This window comes from Ambystoma mexicanum, chromosome 3q, assembly GCF_040938575.1.
Source record: "Ambystoma mexicanum isolate Mex_15411 chromosome 3q, UKY_AmexF1_1, whole genome shotgun sequence".
Lineage (NCBI taxonomy): Eukaryota > Metazoa > Chordata > Amphibia > Caudata > Ambystomatidae > Ambystoma > Ambystoma mexicanum.
The window spans coordinates 623,429,510-623,447,359 of NC_090926.1; the positions used below are offsets into that span (position 1 = coordinate 623,429,510).

The window sequence follows — 17,850 nt, forward strand, 5'->3', positions numbered from 1 at the left end:
ATTCTAGTCGTATTACTTTCTTGAGTTGCAGTCCTTTACCGTTTTGGTCCTGAATACATGGCCCGCGGTAGTGGCAATGTAGTTATGGTTGTTACTAAACCCATAGGAAGAGCACTTTTTGGGCGGCTTATAACTTCGCTCCCCCTGGACGAATCCTCACCAAACTTTGCAAATAAAGTGTATGGCACACAGAATATTTTCAAAGTTTAGGGAGGTTTGGTCAAGGGGGGGCAATGTTATAGGGGGGATCCCAAAATATATTGTTTCCCATAGACATAGAAAAAACTGAGAAAAACATGGGAAAAAGCTTTGATCACGCCTACAGCCCAAACCGCTGGACGGATTTTCACCAAATTTGCGGCAGGAGCGGCGGCTTGGTCCCGAAAGAGTGTTTTTGTTAATTTTGGTGTAAATCCGTCCAGTAGTTTTTTTTTTTTAAAACAACCAAAACGTATGGCAAAAAAATAGTGATATTTATGTCTGGCCCACGGACTCACTTCCCTGTTCGGTACGCGGACTGGCCTCTGATTGGCCCAGTAAAATGTGCAGACTTTGGCGTGGACGCAGCCGCTGATTGGGTGGCGAGAAAGCGTGAAATGCATCGCTTTCCACGAAATGCCCGCCATGTTGGATTCGCAGACTTTTTTGGGGACAAGGGCAGCGCGGCGAGAACATAAAAAGAAAGCAACATTGCACTTGTCAAACTCAACAAACTTTCTCTGGGGAGGTGGGGGGATGAGGATGGGATGGGATATGGCCATAAGAAGCCAAAAAAATGGGTCGTTTCACTCGCCAAAAGTCCGCAATCACTCCAGATGTATTTGTGATGTCATCTTTGATGTCCTGGGTGTTAGTCTTGGCATTGCATGGTGGTGGTGCGAGTTATGGTTGCTTAGCTTACCATATCTCACACATTTCTGAGGTTTTCGGTTTTACTTGTAACCATAACATCCCTTTAACAAAGTTTTTTTCATTGAATTTCATAGGTTTTTATTAGTGCAAATTAACCCTATCGTCCCTTTAACACCGGTTTTTCATTGAATATATATATATATATATATATATATATATATATATATATATATATATATATTTTAGTGAATGACCCGTACCAGTTAATGCAAATATCCTGATTCAGAAATGAACACACTAGTTTGATGATTCTCATTTTCTCCTCGGTTCTCTAAACTTCCTGTCATGTGATTATGTCAAAAACTGAGTGTTCACTTGTCACCTTCTGATACTCGTCCATCCTTGCCACGTGCCGTTCTACTAGCTAGACCTTTTCCCTTGTAGAAGCTGAATGTCAAAGGCTTTTGCACTTTCTCCACTTGTGTGTTATTAATGCACTAGCCGTCCTGCACCCTTGGTGTCAGCTGTGCAAGCACTGCTTGTTGTACTTGGTTGTACAGACGTGAGTAGCTTGTAGAATTTTAACATGCTCTAAATAACAATAGACATCTCCCTGAAATCGCTACGGATCAAAAAGTTGATAGCACCTAAGTACACTCCCCACCCTACCTGAGACTGTGATCTCTCCTCACTCTTTCCTCCCCTGGTTGCTTGTAGATCCCTTGCTGTCAATTGTCCGCCTTTCCCTGTTAGCTCCCCGTTCCCTTTTTCTCTGCTTTCCTCAACAGGGATCATGTTCAATGCAGGCATAACATTAATGTTAAGTGTAAAAGCCTTTATGCCTTCCGTTAACTTTGCCATTCAAATGATTGAAAATGGGGGGTTGAGAGGAGGGTTGGAATGCAGTATGTCTTTCTGCTGCCTTCCTTCCGCTCCACCATACAAATTTTCCAGCATTTCTGCTGGGATGGATTTTCATGCCGGCGCAAATGCTGGTGATCCCTAAGGGGTCCGCACCGGCAGTGGACCCCATAGGGCTCCATTATAACTGTCACTTGCCGTATTCCCATTGCAGGCTACATTTGCAATTACAAATAAATGCTGTGCAATATGCTTGCATGTCGGACAGCATTTATTTTGTATTGTTGACACTGCATACCATGCGTACATGGTAAGCAGTGTTCACAAATGCGAACATGGCAAGCAGCGCTCACGATCAATGTTAAATTTTGCACTGCAGCATGCATACATGAAGGGCATATTTACATTTTCAGATTTTACACCCTGCAGTGCAAATGTCCAAACGTTTCCGGCAGGGACCCGCTTACGTTACGGTATAAACGTTGTGTCCCGCCATCAAATTACAGGGAACTCTAACATGTGTCCCACTGAGTTCTTCGCCCCTATGATTGTAAAGCACTCTGTTGCCTTCTGAAGCTAGGTCTGTGCTCAATAAAAACATTATTATTATTATTATTATTATTATTATTATTATTATTATTATTAGTTGTCCTGATATGCCCCCATGAATTAATGTTTATTTAAATATTAAAGTAATTATATTCGAGTGAGTTTGACTGTGAACAAGACTCAATGAAGTATCTGAAGGGATACTAATAGAGCTAAATAATTAAACAGAAGGCCTTTCTATGACTATTAAGATGTTTTAAAGCTAGGGATACATTTTCCTAACGCACAGAGAATGCATTCCTTGTGAATGACAAAGCAGTTAATATTTTGTGATTCGCAGGACAGATAGAGGCATGCTTGAACACATTAACTTGAATGTATAACTTGATGCTTGACGCACAGTGAAGGTATCCACATGGTTCCTTAATTCCAGGGGCTATGTATTTGTATAGAAGTGGGTCAACTCCCCCGCTGTCCTCACTCGACACACCAATTATTTCACACACCAGTTAGAGATGAGATCTGAGTGCAATGTTAGTTGACATCATGAAGTGCATTCGGACTGAGTGAGACCTGTGAGACTGATCATTTATTCAACCAAATATATTTATCTGGAGATCAGATGCTTATTGGCTGAGCACAGACATCTGGCAGCAAGTAGCTTCCCTTTCATTACAGAGAGCAATGTCCTTCCGAAAAACATGCCCAATTGGTGGAGCAACCTGGCCCCAAGCCATTGCCTCCTTTCTCCTGGCAAGAAGAAAGCCATACCGCGAGGGTTGCCATCTTATCTCAGCCAGGTATGGCCATCGTGCATATTCATTGATCTCCAGTTGCTCGTCGATTGCTAAAGCGCAACGCTTCTTGGAATCGACTGACTCCGTATGGCCATCGTGCATATTCATTGATCTCCAGTTGCATATTCATTGATCTCCAGTTGCTCGTCGATTGCTAAAGCGCAACGCTTCTTGGAATCGACTGACTCCGTCAGACTCTTCCGCCTGGTCCAGCAATGGCGGGCGCATCGCGGCACCAGAGCGAGGCTCTGGCCGCACGAATCAGCTGTTGACCTCCCCATTCATAATTATCCCCTCCGCCGGCAGGCGGAACGCCGGCCTCTCAACAAAGGCCCGCACTAAGGCCCCTGTTTGCCCCCTGTTCGCCTCCGGAGCCTTGGAGCCAGTGTCTATTTGGACCTCTAATCCATTGTGAGTAGAGGGGTTACCCTCAGTCTACACTATTGTGCTTTCTGGTATGTCTTCTGCTACTCCGCAATCACAAACATTTAAACTCGGTTTTTCTTCACCCTCGATAACTGTTTGCTACATACACTTATGCCTCCAACTCTGTTGCCTCTTTGCGTTACTGCCACCTCTCAATAGTACAGTCACTTTCTGCCCCTAATGTGGTATGTCTCATGACTGCTACTGGCTGTGCCCTTTGGTCGTTAACCAACCACTGCTATTGTGTTGTGCCTTATGGTCGCTAACTGACCACTGCAATTGTGTTGTGCCTTATGGTCGTTAACTGACCACTGCAATTGTGTTGTGCCTTATGGTCGTTAACTGACCACTGCAATTGTGTTGTGCCTTATGGTCATTAACTGACCACTGCAATTGTGTTGTGCCTTATGGTCATTAACTGACCACTGCAATTGTGTTGTGCCTTATGGTCGTTAACTGACCACTGCAATTGTGTTGTGCCTTATGGTCATTAACTGACCAGTGCAATTGTGTTGTGCCTTATGGTCGTTAACTGACCACTGCAATTGTGTTGTGCCTTATGGTCATTAACTGACCACTGCAATTGTGTTGTGCCTTATGGTCGTTAACTGACCACTGCAATTGTGTTGTGCCTTATGGTCGTTAACTGACCACTGCAATTGTGTTGTGCCTTATGGTCTTTAACTGACCACTGCAATTGTGTTGTGCCTTATGGTCGTTAACTGACCACTGCAATTGTGTTGTCCCTTATGGTCACTAACTGACCACTGCAATTGTGTTGTGCCTTATGGTCACTAACTGACCACTGCAATTGTGTCGTGCCTTATGGTCACTTACTGACCACTGCAATTGTGTTGTGCCTTATGGTCGTTAACTGACCACTGCAACTGTGTTGTGCCCCTGGTCACTAACAGACTAGTGCTACTGTGTAAATGTCATATGGTCGCCCTCGCATTCCTTACCAGACTACGCGCGCTTAGACTCTACCAGGTCAACATGCCCCCCACCTACAGTCTAACTACTGCAAACTCACCACTGTACTCTTTCAGTACCCTACTTACCAGATTGCTGCCTACCCTTCTCATCCTTATACTGCACCCTGGCTGCACTGCACTATACCATACCACCACCTCTATCTACCACTCTTACTTGCATCATACCTCAACTATGCCATCCCACGCTCACCACACCAACCCTTATCTTAACAACCCAGCCCTCTGGATCCAGCACTTCGCCACCAGACCTTCACCTAACCTACCCTGCTCTATCTCCTTGAGAAATGCTAGACTTGGCTCGCGTCTCACCCACGCTTCCCATCATTTAGCTCACCGCATCAAACTGCCTCTCCCTCTGTCACCACCTACACTTTCACCTAATCTACCACCATCTTCCAACTCCCCTAACTTAAACAACATCAAAGGCGCGCTAATCAACGCCAGATCACTCCCGGCTCACGCCCTAGAAGTAGCTGACTTGATCCTTAACCTTGACCTCGACTTTATAGCAATCACTGAAACCTGGCTCCACCCAGCTTCAGGTCCTCTTCTCTCCCTCGCTATCCCTCCTGACTACAACATTATCAGACATGACCGTAATTCCATCCAATCTAAAGGAGGTGGCATCGCCATCATCCACAAAAACGCTCTGAACTTCCACCTCTCAGCCACACATCACTCCTCCACTCTGGAAGCACTGACAGCTAAACTAGCTCTCACACCCAACCATTCTATCACCTTTCATCTACTCTACCGGCCACCCGGCCCACTATCTACCTTCGCGGAGGACCTCTCCAACATCTTCACACACAACACCAAAGCTACCTCCCAGGTCATGATACTGGGGGATTTCAATTTAGGCCTCCACGACCCCAAGGACACCGCTGCTTCGTCTATTGACAACATCCTCACTAATGCTGGATTCACTCAGTTCCTAAACCAACCTACCCACAACAAGGGCAGAACCCTTGACTGGCTAGCCGCCCTCAACTGTCCCATCAACATCACCTCTAACCAACAGTGCGCCTGGACAGACCACAACTTAATTACATTCAATATTGAGTCCAAACCTATCAGCCTCCCTCACAACATTGCCCCGGCTATAGCCACCCGTAACAAACGCAACATTACCTGCGATAGACTCCTCCCCCTCCTCCTTCCAGCTCTTAATGTTCGGGATCCATCATGCTCTGACCCTACGGCCCTGGTCGACACTTTCAACCGGGCCATGCTTACAGCCTTAGACACCATTGCACCCTCGAAACTGAGAAAATCTAAACCTCGAGCCCACCTAAACTCCTGGTTTACACCCCATCTCAGAGCACTACGCAAAGAAAAACGAATTGCAGAATCCCACTGGAGAAGCAATCACTCTCTAGCTAACAAATCACGCGTACTCCTGGCCACCCTTAACTACAAGGAAGCTATATTCCAGGCAAAAAAAGACACATATAACAAACGCATCGAGCAAGCCAAATCTAACACCAAAGAATTGTTTAAAATCCTAAAAGAACTTGAAACTCCTGTTACCCCACCTGACACATGTACCAAAGATAGCACCTGGTGCTCCAAAATCCAAGAAGCTCTCCTAGGTAAGATTGCCACTCTCCAAATTAAAATCAACAACAAACAATCTAGCCTTCAATCCAACCCTCTACAGATCCCTATACCTACCATAAACCCCTCTATCACAGACTCTCTGACTCCTTTTAGCTTCTCTCCACTCTCCATTCTCGAAGTGGAAAAGATTATCACTAGCCTTAAACCGTCCAATTGTCAGGGTGACCTTTGTCCTGCACCTATTATTAAGGAAGCTGCTCACGACCTAGCACCTTTCATCACTACGCTCATCAACTCCTCCTTTAGCTCTGGGATTGTACCGGACAATCTTAAGGATGCATGGGTCATCCCGCTTCTGAAAAAACCTACCCTGGATCCCAGTATACCCACAAACTACAGACCAATTACCACTGTACCTTTTTTACTAAAAATCCTTGACCGCGCGGCCTACCTACAAATTCAGGAATACCTTGAATCAAATAAACTTCTGGGACTCAGGCAATCAGGCTTCCGGCCTCGCCATGGCACTGAGACCGCCCTTATTGACTTAAAAACGCAGATCGAAGATCTCAAAGACAAAGGCAAACTGGCGTTATTACTTCTCCTGGACCTCTCTGCTGCTTTTGATCTTGTCAATCACAAAATTCTCTGCCATCACCTCAAATCAGCCGCACACTTCTCAGAAAATGCCGCCACTTGGATCAGATCCTTCCTGGATAATAGATCAATGCGTGTGTTCTCCCCACTTGCGGCCGCACCACCCGCTCCGGTCTCTTGTGGTGTGCCTCAGGGGTCCTGTGTCTCGCCCACGTTATATAACGTGTTTACCAAACCCCTCTTTGATATTTTGGACCATTTGGGCGTCACGTATACCAATTACGCTGACGACACACAGATACTAATCCCCATCACAGGAGACTACACAACTGACTCCCTTGCCATCAACGCCATCTACCAGGTCATCCAAGCGTGGATGGCCCAGCACGGCCTCTGCCTAAATGATGAAAAGACAGAGCTCCTCATTCTTGGTTCACCACAAAAACTCACTAAACTTGACCCTGCCTTCAAGTCTTTCACCATTGATGGGAACACCATCCCGATTGCTAAGGACACGAAAAACCTAGGGATTTACATCGACTCAACCCTATCCTTGACCAGACAATCCAATGCAGTCTCATCTGCAGCAGCGCATACTTGCAAGCTCATCACCGCCTGTCGCCCGTTCCTAACCACTGCCAACTGCGTAACCTTGGCCAGGACCCTTGTACTATCCAAGGTCGACTACTGTAATGCCCTCTATCTAGGTACCAATCTCCGCAACTTAAACAAGCTACAAATTGTCCAAAACAATGCGATCAGAGCGGCCCTTAACATTCCTAGGCGCCAGCATATATCTGACACCAGGCGCAACCTGCACTGGCTCTCTATCCCACAGCGCATCTCCTTGAAGTCCTTGGCTCTCACACACAAATGCCTCCACAACCAAGCCCCTCGCTACCTGGCAAACAGATTCTCTTTCCTTAATTCCACCAGACCTCGCAGAGCGGCCCAAGCCAACTGCCTTGACATCCCGCGCTTTAATCTCCAAAGATCTGGTGGAACCAGCTTCCCCATCCTGGCAGCCAAACTTTGGAACTCACTCCCCAATGACCTTAGAGCAGAACCTTCCTTCCTGAAATTCAAATACCTTACCAAAGCATGGCTATCCGCCCAAGACTGCTAATACCAGCTTACTGCCCTACTTGCACTTTGACCTACTCTGCATCCCTTATTAACTATCCTGTAAATCACTGCCTTATCGATATTCATTTGAATGTATATTTTGTAAATTTTGTAAATCTTCCTGTAATAATCTTGTAATACTCTGTCACATTGCCTTGTCATGCTTTCATCTTGTTGTAACTAAGTTAAGCGCCCGGTTGCCCCTGGGCCTGGTGCGCTATAGAAATAAATAAAATACTAAAATACTAAATACCCACAAACCTTCAAGCATACGCACAAACATTGCTGTTTAGTGACCTTTCAATTCAACCCCAAAAGGCTCATCCGGGAGGAAAGGATCATTAGTTCCTCAATTAAGCCATTCACCATTCTAAGCACCTCAACCCAAAAGGGCTGAGCAGTGTGGAAGTACCATGACAAGTGGATCAAGTCTTTTTGTTGGGTGCCACATCTAGGACATCTGTCTGAGCGTTATGGATATATTCTTGCATACTGTGGAATGTATTTCAAGATATGATGTACTTCAATTGGAGGACGTTACCAGTATTTCTCCCTGATTTCCGTCCTCAAATGGGCACCCAACATTTAATTGATATATTGTGTAGCAGAGCTCAGGGTGATATGACAGTCACATGTGGCCTTGGTAAAGTGAAGCACCCCTGTGTAGAGTCTGAATAGTTACACTCGTGACTATGCACATTATAGTCTCTTTCTTTTCTCAAACCACAAGGAGAGCTTTTTAGAGTCTTACAGATACTGGTGAGCACCACAGGGGCTTTCCTTGAGACATCTAGGGCACAACCTTTGCCTTTGCTGTCAGTCAGTGAGCGAGATCATGCGGTGGGCTACACGGTAGCCTCCCGTATACATGCACGAGATCCGAGATGGTGACAGAGCATAAAATGATGCTGGGTCGGTCTCTGTGCACATCACCGTGGGAGCACATTAAAAAACAGGCGTCTTTTTGTTTTGATAGAATCTGTGCTCAATCCCTAAGCAGGCCAACCCGACTTGGGTGTCCCCACTCCCAATTAAGGCAGCCAAAGGGAAGTGGCTAGGACAATTTAAGAGCAGAGGACACCGGTATATACTTGGCAATCAGTCGTCAGTGAGCAAGCAGCGAAGTGGGCTGGAGACAGAGCTGAGGAGAGACTAAAAGGAGGCAGAAGAGGGGATGCAGGAAGGAAGACCAGATCAAGGTCTGAGGCACAATGGTAGTGGAAGGAGCCGAGGTAGGTAGTGAAGACAAAAGGGGCCACAAAACATGCAGGAAGGAGGTGGGATGGAGAACAGGAGGTAGAGAGTGGCCTTGGAGAAGAGGTAGGTGGAGTGTAGGGAACATCAACGTGGAGGAGGTAGGAGGAGAAAGGAAAGATGGTAAGAGGAACATCAGGAAGGAGGAGGTTGGTCCCAGACACCGATTTGAGGTAGAACAGATCTGCCAGGAGGAGAAGAAGAAAGGTAACATCCTAGAGGAGGAAGGAGGACATATTGAGGTGGCTCAATGATCCACTAGCAGAAGAGAGGAAAGGAGGTTGGAAGAGATAACCAGTGGGACGAGAGAAGGAAAATTATGGTGGAATTTGGAGAACACAATAGAGCGAGAGAGAGAGAGAGAGAGAGAGAGAGAGAGTGTAAAGAAGGATGGTGGAACCGGCCAGGAGGCAAGGGAGAGAGAGTGTATAAAATAGAATGGAAGCAGGAAGAGAGTGACAGCATCCTGTGTGGAGCTGGAAGGAGCTACTGATGTAGAAAACTGACAGAAGAACAGACATCACTCCAGGAGAAAGGCCACAGGGGCACAGAGCAAAAAGTGCTTGAGAACTCGGAGGAGGCAAACTCAATGCCTGATCAGGGTGATGCTTGGAGGGATTGAGGTTCATTCATGTGGTGAGGTGTCAAGTTTCTAGAGGAGAGCCAGAGTAGAAAGGAGAAGACCAAACATGCAAACGAGATCTCTTTAGGTATGAAACAGTTGCTACCTATCAAGGAGCTAGAGAGGGAGGATGGAGTCTGATAAAGCAAGACAGCGTCTTGCAAAGATGCGCAGGCAGGACAGCACAGGTTAAACCTCTAGGTAACCTCTGAATACCAGCCCCCTGTTGGAAATGTTGGGGCTTTGCCAATTACCACCGTACACCAGCGTCTAATCTTATGGAAACCTAGTGTGCAGGGCATGTGACCAAAAGATCAAGGAGCATTGGCCTTCCAGCACAGACGATGAGAAGCATATGCATACACCTCATCAGTCAAGAAGACCAGAAAGAAGTGTGAGGGACAATAAAAAGTCCCAGGACAGGGGAATGATTGTGAATTGAACCTATACACCTGAAGGAGTACCGACATGTCCAAATAGAAGCCATCCTATTTTTAACTTTACATTGCATTCATTTAGTTTGGCATGAACCTGTAGCTACCGTAATTAACCTTTCTTTAAGTATAAAGTTAGACGCCGTGTTAGTCAGTTTTGAAATCATACAAGTTGCAGATTTTGATACCTTTTTATTGGACTAATGGAAAATCTATGCAGAGATGGAACAAAACATTAGCTTACCAAGTACCACAGGCCTTCATCAGATGTTGCAGAGCATCTGATGAAGAGGTCTTTGGGACTTCGTAAGCTAATGTTTTGTTCCATCTATGCATAGATTCTTCAGTTAATCCAATAAAAGGTATCACAATCTTTAAATATAAATTAAAGTTTTGCCAGACTAGTGTTGATCATACTCTGTTTCTCTGTAATTTGTACTGTCATGTTTTCTTCACCAACCTTTTAAAGTGTGGTACACTGTATTAGAGGCGATGGAGCATAAACAGCAAGCAGAGATGCAGTAACAGACCCTCAGTAACTCACCTCATTGCTCCAATGGACCTTCGATGTTAAGCCAAGGATTTTTAACTTGATCCTCTGTTCAATAGGAAACCAGTGGAGAATTTGAGGGCTGAAGAATAGGTCAAAGTTAAATATGGCACCCACATTTTCCAACTTCAATTCTGATGCTTGGACTATTGGTAGGGTTTGAGGCCACTGGGATGGTGCAGTGTGAATAGATTCACGTAGTGCTAAGATGGACCAATTTAGACATAGCTCTCTTTTTCCCCTGAGGTGAGTGTGATTTAGCTGTTCTGATGTATGGACTGATGTATTGATTTCATCTGTAGATAAGTATTCCACCTGGAGGAGAATCTGCATGCCTCTTCTTCACCTTCTACATACATCTCTATTTTGAGATGATGTACCTACAGCTCCTCCGTTGGTAAGAGCAAGTAGATTTTAGAGGGCGGTGTGAGGGGTCTGTAATGCGAGGCGGACATCTGTCTGATATTTGTTCAAAATATGACATTTTATTAGGATAGCAATGATATCAAAATGTCTCACTTTCCCTACTCTGCTGTGGTTTTCCCTACCTAACAAAACTAAGGGGAAACATTCTAACACAGGAGATTTGTTCCTCATACTAAACATCAAATACAAAATAAAATATAGGGCAATTCAACAGTAACTTTTGTAGTATCTTAATAACCGTTTAACAACCTGGGTGAACTCCTTTCTACAGGATTCAAGATGTACTCCTCTGCAATGTTCAGCAAAATAATATAATGAAATCCACATAGGTAGTAAAGTCTCAGTTCAGTTCCTGAAAAGTCAATATTAGTCTAGATCTGTCAGCCACAGTTCCAACAACAACCCAAGTTCTTCTGATGAAATAAAGACTTTCCACTTTCTCAGAATAGCATCAAGGTTTTCCTCAGCCACAATGCCCTTTTTCCACTTCCAGTGATTCAAGAAGACTTGACATAGTTCAAAAAGAAATACAACTTCTAGGATGTTAATGGAACAAAAGTCTTGGTTAACAATAATGAGTCGTATATTCAAGTAAGAATTCATAATGGGTATATGTGTCAGGATGACTTGTCAGTTCTGTCGCTTCTAATTGAACAGCCGTACTTCTACCATGATTTACCATTCAGACATTCTCCTTGGCCCCATAGAATTCCTCTTCATTGGGACTACTGCATTCTTGCATCCACTGACAACCAACAGATACCACAACAGCTTCAGTACTTTGTATTTGAAAGACAGGTTAGGACAAATTTCACTTTAAGGCACTGCAACACCCTAAAATAGGCTAGGCACTCTTCCTCTGAATATCTCTACATAAGGGGCAGCCTCTTTGCCTCTATTGTCTGTCCACAACCACGACAACTTCAGAATTTTATATAAGCAGCAAGGTTTCAGTTTCCCAAATTTGCCTCAACCTCTTTGCCATTGTCAGTCACATATCTGCACAGAAGCCTAGGTGACACTCTCTTGGCTTTAGGTAATGCGTGTACCAATGTATCTTGGGCAAGGTTAAACTTCTATGGCAATGGTTAGACCAGTTTCTGGCTTTGAGAAAGGCTGCTGTTACTCTCCATAAGGGAATACTCTTGGCTTGGGCAATGTTTGCGCTCTCTCCAACTGCAGATGCAATTTTAAACACTTTACTTCTTTTAGGAACAATGCCTTTTTGTTTGACCGAAGAGATAAAGTTCACTCTTTGCTTGGGAAATGATTTTAAGCACACGTGTCCACTTCTTATAAAGTTTAACAAGTTTTAAGTGTTTAAAAACAGTGTTCCTAACGCTTGATCTGTTTGATAAGTGACACGCTATCACTTCTTCTTAGAGTTTAACAAGCTTTAAATGTGTAACAATGGTCTTTCGAAAATGCTCGTTCTTGCTCATTAAGAAACACGCAACCACTTTTTCTTAGGCTAAGGGTTTAACCATGTCTTTCAACAGTATTTCCTTTCACGCGAGTAAAAAAAGACATTTCCATTCACACGTGAGTGCTACTTTCCATTGTTCACAAATGCAACCAACCACTTCAGCTCGCTTTGGCTTGCACGCGAGTGAAGATTTGACTGGATACTGTTACCGCAGTGCTTGTACAAGGAATCAGATATTGCTCTCTAAGGTATAGGAGCCAATCTCTGTACAAAGGAATACACAGAGGCACAGGTGCAAACACCATACAACACTTACCAGACACTAAGACCCCCAAAAGGGAAACAAGAGTTCAGAACAGGAAAGCAGAAACTAGGAAAGCAGAACACTATAGTACAGAACTGGTGTAAGGTACAGGTACAAGGTACAGGTACAAGGTAACAGAGGCAAGGAGCTTGTGCAAAGTAACTGAGCAGGATATTGGCCCAAGGTAACTGAGCAGGATATTGGCACAAGGTAACTGAGCAGGATACCGGCACGAGGTAACTGAGCAGGATACTGGGACAAGATAACTGAGCAGGGTACTGGTTCAGGGTAACCGAGCAGGGTACTGGAATAAGACTTAAAGAATTGGAGTAAGACTGCAGAGGGGAAGTCACAGGCAAAGCAAAGTCAGTAAGGCAGAGCGAGATTACAAAGTTACAGTGGCACAGGGTTCTGAACGCGATGCAAGAACAAGGAAACTTGAGGGAGTGGCAGCTTATAAGCAGTGCTAGCAGGGAGGAAAGCCAGGGTGGAGCTGCACACAATCAGTCACAGGTGTGGTAAATGGGAATCTCTGGCATGGACTTTGAAAGAGGATCCAATGCTGGCAAACACCAGGAGTTTTGGTATTGAAACAAAACCACACTAATTGCCATAGCATTTTGAATGTTGCAGTCCATTGAACAGGGTCTATGTGCTTGCAGTCACAGTGAAGCCAGTGTGCATGCAACACAGATTCCAAAAGAGTTTCCAGATTGGGCTGCCAGGTTTTCCAGGTATCTTCCTGGTGCCTTATGGGAATGGAAGTCCATGTTTTCGGAAATACAGATTTATGGAAGGAAATGTTAAATATTGATTCAGGGTCTTCTGTGGAGATGGTAGACGACCCCCTGCAGGTCTGCAGACAGCACCAGCCAGAGGCAGAGATGCAGTGACCTGACAGCCAGACACACAAACCTAGATCCAACACCTTTGCTCTGGAACTGAAACCCTAATACCTGAAGGATAAACATTAGAATAAACCAAAATGTTAAAATCACTTGGCTAAAGCCTAAAATCCTAAACCTTAAGCTAAGAAACTTGCTAAACCTAAAAGATATCTCGGAATTCTAGACCACTAAGTATAAACCTCAAATCCTCCTCCATATTTCGTACGCTTTGAAGCCCAATCTCGAGTCTACAAACCAAAACGTAATGCTCAACTACTAATCATGAATTCCTAAATTTAAACACTACGCATAAAGCCCTAAAACTGGAGTTCCTATGTATACTTATAAACCTAAAGCTTCCATCATAAGACATGTCTAGACCACAAAGCCTTAAACCCTACCCCACAAAGTGCAAGCCCTACACTTAATTCTCCACTGAGTCCAAGTACATAAAGACTCAAGCCTCAAACCTTAAACCAAAACCCTTACCGCATAACACCTATGGTTACAGGAGAATAACATGAAATAATATCCGGATGACAGTGGGCTCAGGCGAGCTAGTCCAGTTGAAATAAAAATAGTCCAGACTCTGTATCTCCTTTATCAGACCTCACTTCCTTGAATTTCTGATGCATTGGTGAGATTGTCATTGTGTTTTCAAATACAATATGTGTCATTCACTATGGACCTGATTATGAGGTAGACGGTAGCGGTAAAACATCCAGTATTTTAGAACTCTGCATGTTTTATCACACTGCCACATTCAGAGGTTTATGACCGAAACTCATGAAAACCACTTGCAAATGTCCTCCACACAAAAGCCTTGTCACATGTGATTTGACTGCGTGTGATAATATCTTGATTCCCCATGGAGTGCAAAGGACTATGAAATGGGGAAAGACACAAGCATTTGCGTGACGCAGTATCATGTGACCCTTCATGTTACTGCATGCGTATCACAAGTAGTAATGGTAAATTCGTGATAAGACCCTATGTCTTATAGTTTACATATAGAAAGTAACATACTGTACCATTATTCTCTGAGGCGTTGGTCAGTATTGTTTCACTTTCAACTGACTTGCAGCTGCAGTGTTGGATGACGGTAGACGCCACAGTGATTAATGTAATCTGCATATGAATACGCCATTGCAAACTCTGCCTTCTCTTTTTCATAGACATCTCATGGCCACTTGACTGCTCTGGGAGCAATCCAGTGATTGTCTGTGCCCTTAGTTTAGGAGCCCTCTGCCCTCTGTTAACATGCTTTACAGCCACAGCACCCCTTGATCACTATTCTTAGAGAGGCACAGCTCCACTGTACTGAAGAGGTCCAACCAGACCGAAACACGTGTCTGGGGTTGCTGTTGGTACTCTTGTTCAGAGGAAAATTGCCTAGCATTTCGGTGCTGGACTGTCCCATGGCAGGACAAAGACTGATATGTTTTGGCTATTTCTCCTCTGTGAAAGATAGTGAGCTAAAGAATCTGGGTAAGGATCTCGTTACCAGGATTAATGTCTGGCAGAGAGACTTCCAGGACCTCCCTCCCCCTTGTTCATTTACAGCCACAGCACAGCATTTGCACAGTTTATATGAAGTTTGACTCTCAGGAATTCCCCACCACTACATTTCTCATGAAAGTGCAGCCTTGGCAGACATTGTCAAATTGTACTCCTACTTTCATATTGGTGGCCTGTCACAGTTTTTATTTTGAAAAACTGGTCCCCCTGCCTTATTCACTTACTGCATTCTACACAACCTTATTTGTTGTACTTTTACCAACTGAACAAAATGCACACTGAAAGGTGTAATCCTATAAGCAACTCCAGACTCTTCAAATGAATTTGGACGACCGCTGATGTGGGATGTTGGGTACACTGAATACCAGTCATTGAATCTAGTTGGTACTCGTAAGTCTGTTAGAATAGAACTGGATGCAACTGTGCAACAAGAAGGTGTCATTCACTAAACAATGGCAGACTCAGCAAGACACGTGGATGACCAAAGTCCTGAAATCCGCTTAACCCGATAGAGATTAAGAATAGGGCAACTCAACTCTGATAACACTGCCATGCAGGGATTGACAACCTCAAGCCTGGTAATCTGGACAAACTCCACACTAAACAGAGAATTTCTCTCAGTGAACTAATGCGCCAAACCTCTAGAACAGATATGTTCAACTCAGCAGGCACTGGAAGATAATCAGGAATAGGGGCCCCCCCGACCAATCTGCACAGACATGCACACATACCGATATGCTCACTCTCTATTCTACACCAACAAACAATAGTGTGACAAATCCACTTCCGGGGCATCAGTGGTCCAGGGATGAATATCGGTTTCCAAACCATCAATCAAACCCACACGTCTAGTACACCAGAAGGGATGCAAACAGATTGGAATACAAGTGAATTAGAAGACCTCACCCCCTTGTCCAATTTTGTAATGTGGGCGGAGTGGCAGGCTTATCTCTGCAAGGTCGTGGATTGCTGGTTAGTTGCGACACAGCGAAAAATACAATTATTATCCAATGATAAAAGGGACTGTGTAGTCAAGGTTGTATAAAAATATCTACTTTATTATTTTTATTATTACTACAACAGAGAGTTCTAGCACACTACAAAATACTACCCACATTGTAAAGGAACACAGAGCACATACAGTTTCAAAAGAGTTATTTGGTTCCACCACCAAAAGGGCAAAGGGTCATAACTCTCTATGGGCTTTCAGAGAAGGACCAGGGGGGCAAAAACACAATGTACCTGGTGCTGAAGAAGTTCTTGGTGCTTGACAGTGTTGAGTCAGTTCCAGGGTGCTTTGCAGCCCTTGAGACTGAGTTAGTGGTGGGAGGCAGCTGCGCGTACCAGGCAGCAGGCAGATCGGCAAGTAAGGCTGTACGGACATCTGCAGGCTGTCCGGTGTGGCGGCTCGGGGCCAAAGATCATTGTCTCTGTGCTGGGTGACGGATCTGGAATGCTGGTTGTGGCAGCTCGGACGGCTCTTGTGACTGCGGTGTGACAAGTCAGCGGTACAGCCGGATGCGGTTTGAGGGCTCGACTCTCTTGATAATGTCCTTAAAAGATGTACGCTGGATGATGCTTGTGTGGCACTCGTAGCTTCTTCGCAGGGTTCGCGTCCTTTCAAGGTGGATGGCCCAAAACTAAGGAGAGTGTTTGCAGGCAACAGCCTTGTCCTTTGTCCAGAGACTCTGCAGCACTTCCCACTTAGGAAGCTTGCTGGCAGAACCTAGCAGGGCACGCTGTATGCTGGCTGGGTACGGGTTCTGGAGATGCTGGGCGGGTCCTCTGAGTCTGGTATCTCCCTCTGTTCCCTGGGAGATGTTTAGAGGAGGGATCTTGCTTCCCTCTTGGAACACCTGGCCGTCCTTCACTGGCGGAAGATGGAAGGTAGACTGTACTTTCAGCCGGGGTCCAAAGGAGTCCTTTTTACTCCTTTCAAAGTAGTCAGATGATCTACTAAGTGAGGGAGTGAGCCCTGTTTTAAAGCCAAAATGGCCCCAGTGATTGGTTCAGGCTAAGCCTACCTTAATGGACTAATCCTGGGCCTCACCTTCAATGTTCTGTTATGCATGATAAGTCCCAGCATTCTTCCTGTTTGTTGTAGATCAAAGTGTCTCTCTGGTTAACTAAGCCCTCTGAGACTCTTGATTAAAAGCGCAGGTTTCCCTTGAAGTATGTGGTGAGAGCAGACTTCTTGTCTTCCCCTCCAAATCACATACTTCACTCCTCTGAAAAGGGTCTGCTCTGCAGGGACACCTACGGTAGCTGCTGGACCCAGACAGGCCATTCACTACCTTTCATACAGAGAGGTGGGAACTAGCTTCAAGTTGACACAAGGCATAACAAAGGGGTGTTAGCCCCGCCTTTCCTCTTGTCTGTCCGGGAACCAAGCCGCTAAGCTAGTTAGTATGCAAAGCCACCAGCTGGAGTAGACAAAAGGAATGCAGATCCATGGAGCCTTTTATATTTAAATTGGGCTGCTCATGGCTGGAGGAAGGTGTGCCTTTGCTCTTCTTGGACTGCTTTGATGTACCCTGGGTTGTCACATTCCAGCTGAATATGACAGGGGAAGACGACACCTGTAGGCTGTGTCTTCCCAGAGTACACGTGACTATGCGTTTTGTGAGGGAAGCAAATTAAATGGGTGCAGAATGGCTGTATACATTT

The 17,850-nt window shown here is 44.9% G+C and overlaps 1 protein-coding gene across 2 annotated transcripts in view; it reads left to right on the top strand.

The window, feature by feature from the left end:
• Window positions 1–17,850, top strand: part of DNAH9 (dynein axonemal heavy chain 9) — a 1,527,051-nt gene that overhangs the window by 444,318 nt on the left and 1,064,883 nt on the right. The window lies entirely within an intron of this gene.